Below are 7,004 nucleotides of genomic sequence, written 5' to 3' on the forward strand. Positions count from 1 at the left end.
GGAACCAATGACAGACCAAAGCAAGGATACTACTAAAATCCAACTTGGTGAATCAGTGAATTTTATTGAGGTTATTTACAGGAATATGAGTCAGGGGTTACTTACAGTTGCAGAAATTACTCAAAGACAACAGTTGGATCGCCAAAAGCCCACCCCAGTGATGGTTCATAAACTAGAAAACTGGAGGGCACTGTACAACATGTTGATGGTGCCTCTTCCAGTCAATTCAGTTGGCTTAAGCATCCTCTAGACAGCTGGTGTCTGCATCCTACCAGAGCCTCTTCTAGGTAGCTCAGCAGGTCTGAGGGTGTGTCTTAGCAGTCTTTACAGCTTATATGCTTAGAGAGGGAGTAGTCTAGTAAATCTGGTCAGTTTCAGGGACTTCCTGAAATGGCTGAGATGTTTGCTTCTGGAGCTAATGAAGCTTTCCAGCAAGATACAAAGTTTCTCCTCCACCTTTAACATTCTGCATCTTAGTAAGCATTCCTCCAAGATAGAAGTTTTTAATCTTGGAGGAAATTGCTACACAACAACACACTGCCATTCTGGCTTTGAGATTACTTCTTGGTGTCCCATTAGTCCAGGCTGTATCACGCACAAGGGCTGTAACTCATCTGAAATAAAGCCCCAGCTCCATGCAGAGAGACCCCCTTCTCCTCTGGGAGTGCTTAAACATTACACCGTGCATTTTTGCAATCACCCAAATTGAAAGAGCCCAGGGGACACATTAACTTCTAATCAAATATTCCTCCTCTATCATTTTCTCTCTCCTTTGGATGACCTTAGAAGGACCGCTTCACCTAAGAAGGGTGACTGAAACACAAAGAAACAAACGTCAGTGGAATAATAGTATGTTACTTGAGACAGTGCCCTCCCTGGCATCCTTAGGCCTCCCACAGTGCAGACCTGGGCTCTGAAAGAACTGGAGCCTTCTTCCCTCCAAGTACAACTTGGCCCTGTCACGAAACCCAAAGCTACAGAGCAGGTCACTGCTTAGTGAAAGGGCACAGAGGGGAGGAGGGCTGGCTTTGTAGTTACCCACAGCTGAATACTACCCTCTGTTCCAGAAGCCTGAGAGCGTGTGACAGGTGTCCCTTTCCCACTCTGCCTCCCACAAAAGCATCGGCTCACAAATAACAAACTTGGAGAAAGCTTTTTTAAAAAAGTAACTAAGTGGTAAAAGTCTGGATTTAAAAAAAAAAATAGGGTAGAAGCTAGTGAATAGTCATCCTGTTCCATAACTACTTTCTTCAAAAGATTTGTACATAATTAAAACAGCATGATCATGCACTTGTAAATGCCTGATTGTCTGGCATAACACCTACACACTTATAAACTTAATATGACTGTCACTTATGCAGCATACATGCTATTGAAATTGCTACTTTGTGAGTTCAAGAGAATTGGAAGATGAATGGAGAAGATCTCTTTTCTCTCAGAGGCAAAAATCTACTGAGGGACCAGGAAACATAGACATAACAAATTACAAGGACATGTCACCCTCGTCCTCCGGGTAAGGCTATAGCAGGCTCTTTTGCAACACTTTGGACTTACAGTCGGAAGAGGTAGGTTCTACCATTTCCATTTCAAAACTGAAGACATTGAGGCACAATGTCACCCCAAGCAAGCTCTCGAAACTGGGCTGTGAAAATCTGGGCGTTTGATCTCTGTTACAAACATTGTTTCTATGTCATGAACTTAAAGACAAACACCTGCCTTTGAAATACAAAAGAAAAAGCATTTATGTTGAGTCAGAGAAACCCTTCCTCAGGCTAGCTCATTTGCTTTGATGTCGGTACTGACCGAGTTCCCATAGATCATTTTCTAAATGCTTCACCTTAAGCAGTAGTTCTCAACCAGTGGGTTGCAACCCCCATGGGGGTCGAATGACCCTTTCACAGGGGTCACCTAAGACCAGCAGAAAACACAGGTATTTACACTAAGATTCATAACAGTAGCAAAAGTACAGTTAAGTTGCAACAAAAATAATTTTTTTGGGGGGGGAGGTCACCACAACGTGAGGAACTGCATTAAAGGGACACAGCATTAGGAAGGTTGAGAACTTGTGTCCTTGAGCAAGTTCTTTTATTTTTATGAAAATCAAACGAGATGATTTACATGTTTAATACATAACAAAGCATTGCTGTGTCTGTGTGCGAGTGTGCATGTATGCTCTGGGAGTTGAAACCACAGCAAAAGGAGTTGGGGCTGGAGAGATGGTTGTTCCTCCGGAGGACCAGGTTCAATTCATGGACAAGGTGGTTCACAACTGTCTGTGACTCCAGTTCCAGGGGGGATCAGACTCCCTCTTCTGGCCTCCAATGGTGTTGTATGTTGCATGCATATGGTGTACATAAATAAATACATCGGACAAAACACCCATGCACATAAGAGTGGCCTGGAGGGATGGCTTAGCAATTGAGAGCACTTGCTGTTCTTGTAGAAGACCCAAGTTTGTGCCCAGTACCTACAAGGTGATTCTCAAACACCTGTAACTTCAGTTGCAGAGATTCAATGCCCTCGACTGACACATGTGGTCCTTATTCATACATGCAGGCAAAATGCTCATACACATAAAATAAATAAATCTTTTTTTTTTCAGGGATGAAAACAAGTCCTTATTGCCCCCACTACTTGAGAGGGATGAATCAGGAGGAGTGGGTGGAGCCAATGTCAGGCCGCGGCCGTGCTTCACAGGCTTGGAGGTGATGGAGAACTTACCTAGGTAGTGGCCGATCATCTCCAGTTTGATCTCCACTTGGTTGAAGGTCTCGCCGTTGTACACACCCACCATGCTGCCAACCATCTCAGGCAGATGATCATGCCCCTCAGGTGGGTCTTCACCACCTCGGGATTCTCCATGGGTGGCGCCTCCTTCTTGGCCTTCCTCAAGCACTTGAGCAGCGAGTGCTGCTTCCGCCACAGGCCACGATTCCGGCGCCATCTCTGCCAGGCGCTGTATACCTGCATCAGCTGCTCATAGGACATGTCCCGCAGTTGGTCGAGGTCCATGCCACCGTAGGTGAACTTGCGGAAGGTTCGCTTCTTCTTCTGCTCCACTTTGGCCATCTTGGCGGCTGCTCGGAAAAGCAATAAATCTTAAGAAGGAAAGTATTTGAGGAATATTTAGGTGGAATAGCCTGGATACGAACAAAGGAAGGAAGAAAACATGGAGATGGCAAACCAGTGAGGATGACAACGAAGGTGGCTTTGCCAGTACCAGAAAGAAAGACTTTAAAATAAAAGAAAGCTGCATGGGAGGAGCTTGGGGGTTGGGAAAGGAATTGAGGATTGGGCTTGAGACTTTTCAGATTTGAGGTGCCTGTGTGAAATCCAGAGTGGGCGTGCTTGTTCATTTATTTGCTTTTTCTTTTGAGACAGAGCCTCCTATAACCTAGCTGGTCTCCAATTCACTATGTGCTGAGTGGGGTCTTGAACTCCTATTCTTCTTGCCTCTAACTTCTTTTTTTTTCGGAGCTGGGGACCGAACCCAGGGCCTTGAGCTTCCTAGGTAAGCGCTCTACCACTGAGCTAAATCCCCAGCCCTTGCCTCTAACTTCTGAGTCTGAGTTCTAGATGTGTGTGTGTGTGTGTGTGTGTGTGTGTGTGTGTGTGTGTGTGTGTGTGTGGTGTGTGTTAGGAAGAAGTGGGAACAATTTCTGAAGCAGTGTCCTCAAAGCCTGTCTTCAAGTGAGTTGAGCAGGCTGGATGTGGCTAAGGTACTGAAGAGAAGCATTGAGGCCCATCTCAATGCCAGCAGCTTTCTTCACAGATCAAAGTTGCAACGCTAAGAATTCCCAGTCTAACGTGGGCACACTATATTCATTTACTCAACAAATATTTATTATGTATGTATTATCTATACAAGACATAATTGACAGCAATAAACAAAGTAGAGAAAAGCATGTGGACTGGGTTGTAGTTGATTGACAGTGTGCTTACTTAGCATGCATACATGAGGCCCTGAATCACCATCACCACAAAAGGAATCCTTCCTTTAAGAGAAATTATGTAACATGCAAGGCATGAATATGAACAGATGGAAAGTGAATATTCAAAATAAATGGGTTTTCGACAGTGTCTTAGTTATTCTCCCCGCTGTGACATATTTGACAGAAGCATCTGGAGGGAAAAAATGGATTATTTGAACTGATAGTATAAGGGGGATTCAGTCCGTCATGGTTAGGACAGCATGCGACAAGTGTGAGTGAAGTGGTCACGTTGTGTTGCAGTCACAAAGCAGAGATGAATGCCAGTGCTCAGCTCACTCCCCTCCACCCTCGCTTTTCTTTAATTCAGTGCAGGGTCCCTGCCTATGGGTGATGGATGGCTTGGAACAGGTCATGGTGGAAGCAGAAGTGTTGAGAAGTAGTTGTATTCTAAATATATCCTGGAGGTAGAATGATAAAATGTGTGGAGGGGTTAGTGTAACACAACTAGAAGAATTAATGATAACTCCAGGATGTAAGCTAATCAGCTAATGATAAAGAGAGAAATTCTATTTACTGGGGAAGGAAAATTGAGGCAGGGCAGGTTTGCGGGGAAGCAGCTGAAGCTGCATTTGTAGGCGTGCCTATTAGACGTGTAAGGAGTGAAATAGGCAAGTGGATGTATAAATATGAGATCCTAGCTGAACCTCTCAGCTTGAATCCAAGGGAGTCTGGAGACATTTAACCTGTAAGACAGAAGACAGGAGTGAGAGAGAAGGAAGAGAGCTGGAAACGTTGATGTGAACCCTGGACTCTGTCCTCTTGGGACCCTTTGATGTGTGCAAGTGGGATGATGTGTACAGGTGGGATGATGTGACCAGGTGGGATGCTGTGACCAGGTGGGATGATGTGCCCAGGTGGGATGATGTGACCAAGTGGGATGATGTGTACAGGTGGGATGATGTGCCCAGGTGGGATGATGTGCCCAGGTGGGATGATGTGACCAGGTGGGATGATGTGACCAAGTGGGATGATGTGTACAGGTGGGATGATGTGCCCAGGTGGGATGATGTGTGCAGGTGGGATGATGTGCCCAGGTGGGATGATGTGACCAAGTGGGATGATGTGCCCAGGTGGGATGATGTGTGCAGATGAGAAACAGAAGAATGAAAAAAGAAAATCTTCCAAGTGGCCAGTAAGTGGGGGAAAGGTCATGAGAGCAGGAGTTCTTGGAAGTCACGTGGGGACTGTGTTTCATTATCAGGTATGGTTGTAGATGCTATAATCCCAGCACATGGGAAGTAAGGGAAGAGGACAGAGAGATTATATAACTCTGGGATATATAAGAGTTCAAGGTTAGCATGCCAGTCTTAGAAAAGAAAGTGAGAGGAAAAGGAGGGAGGAAGGGAGGGAGGGAGGAGGGACAGATGGAAGGAGGGAGGAAGGAAGGAAAGAAGTGAGGGAAGGAGGGAGGGATGTAGGTTGATGTCTTTATGCAGGAAGGCAGGTACAGGATACAACAAGACCTGTCATTGGACGAGAAGGAAGGATTGGCAGGAGAAAAGTTTTAGAAGGAATAGAGGGAGAAGCAGTCTCCTGTTGGGAGAACATGGTGGCAGATGTTGAGATTCTTCTCTGAGCATAGATACAGGTTGCTATGAATATTTCTTTTCTTTTTTTTTTTTTTTTGGTTCTTTTTTTCGGAGTTGGGGACCGAACCCAGGGCCTTGCGCTTCCTAGGCAAGCGCTCTACCACTGAGCTAAATCCCCAACCCGCTATGAATATTTCTAAGGGATGGGTGTGTACAGGATTTTGTGTTGTCTAGATGGGCAAATTATATCTTATCAATTGGACCAGAGGTTATTGTGTGTTCTTTCGTGTGGTGACCTAATTGAGTTCAAGAGAAGGTTTGGTGGCAGGAGCACCAAGGACATGTATGCCTGGTGTGGTTACAACCCGCCAAGGGAACTGTGACTCAAAGCAAAGCAGCGTGGCAAGGTGCCATGCTGGAATGGCTCTCGGACCACCCAGGTTAGAGAGCACCATGGGGCCGTTGTGGAGCCGCTGAGATAAATTAGCAATGGTTCCTATGGCCCCATGGCGGGGTACCAGTCCCGCCACTTTATTTTTTTATGGCAACAGAGGGAAGGAATGAGAGAACAATGTATCTGAAGGTGAAAGAAGGGATTGTATTAAATGTTACTCAGAGGGCAAGTGCGACTAGGACTAAACTATTGAACTTAGCAGTACAGAAGTTACTAGTGAGTTTTCTTTTGTCTTTGTTTTGTTTTGCAAGGCAGGGTCTCATGTAGCCCAGGCTGGCCTCAAACTCAGTAAATAGTCCAGAGTAACAACAAACTTCTGATCCTTCTGTCTGAGAGCAAATTTGGGATAAGGAAGAAAAAACATCCTGTCACTCATAGTCTGTGTAATAATATTCCCTTATATTTATTTATGTGTGCCTGTGTGTACATTATCCCAAGCAATGCTCATAACAACACCACACGCTGGCAGGGAACCCTGAAAGGGTCCTCATTTTAAGTTGCCACTAGCGGGCTCGGGTAAGAATACAGCAAGACACACAGCAGAGTTGCAGCCATCGGCCCCACCTGTGGACCCCTCTCCGACACTCCGGTCATAACATGGAGTTCATTGCACTTTGCTCCGCACGAAGTGTACGCACATTTTACCCATACATGATCCACATTGGGAAAAAGTGAAGGGCAGTCACAGGCAAGCCTGGAAGAGAGGCACTCATCAGTGAGAACTACAGAAAGAATCCATGAATAGTTTTAAGGTTCACTGATCGTTAACGAAGAAGTGAGATGCAATATGCAGGTGAACTTGTGTGTGGCTAGTGTCTGTGGGGGAAGAAGCCTGAAGGCTTAACTCAGGACTGCAGACACCCATTGGCTTAGAGAACTAGAGGAGCAGACCGAAGAGATAAGGAGACCAGGTGGCCCAGCCAGAATTTTCATACACTCCCTGCTGTGTTACCAGGAGGAAAATGGAGTACTTTTATTTCTGAAAGGAAAGGGTTAATGAAGGGACAACTCAAGACGGACTTTGGCCCA

The 7,004-nt window shown here is 45.5% G+C and overlaps 1 pseudogene; it reads right to left on the bottom strand.

Annotated features, from left to right (window-relative positions):
• Positions 1–2,630: 2,630 nt before the first annotated feature.
• Positions 2,631–3,075, bottom strand: Rps15-ps10 (ribosomal protein S15, pseudogene 10; annotated as a pseudogene).
• Between the last annotated feature and the right edge of the window lie 3,929 nt (positions 3,076–7,004).

This window comes from Rattus norvegicus, chromosome 10 (assembly GCF_021556685.1).
Source record: "Rattus norvegicus strain SHRSP/BbbUtx chromosome 10, alternate assembly SHRSP_T2T, whole genome shotgun sequence".
NCBI classification, from domain to species: domain Eukaryota; kingdom Metazoa; phylum Chordata; class Mammalia; order Rodentia; family Muridae; genus Rattus; species Rattus norvegicus.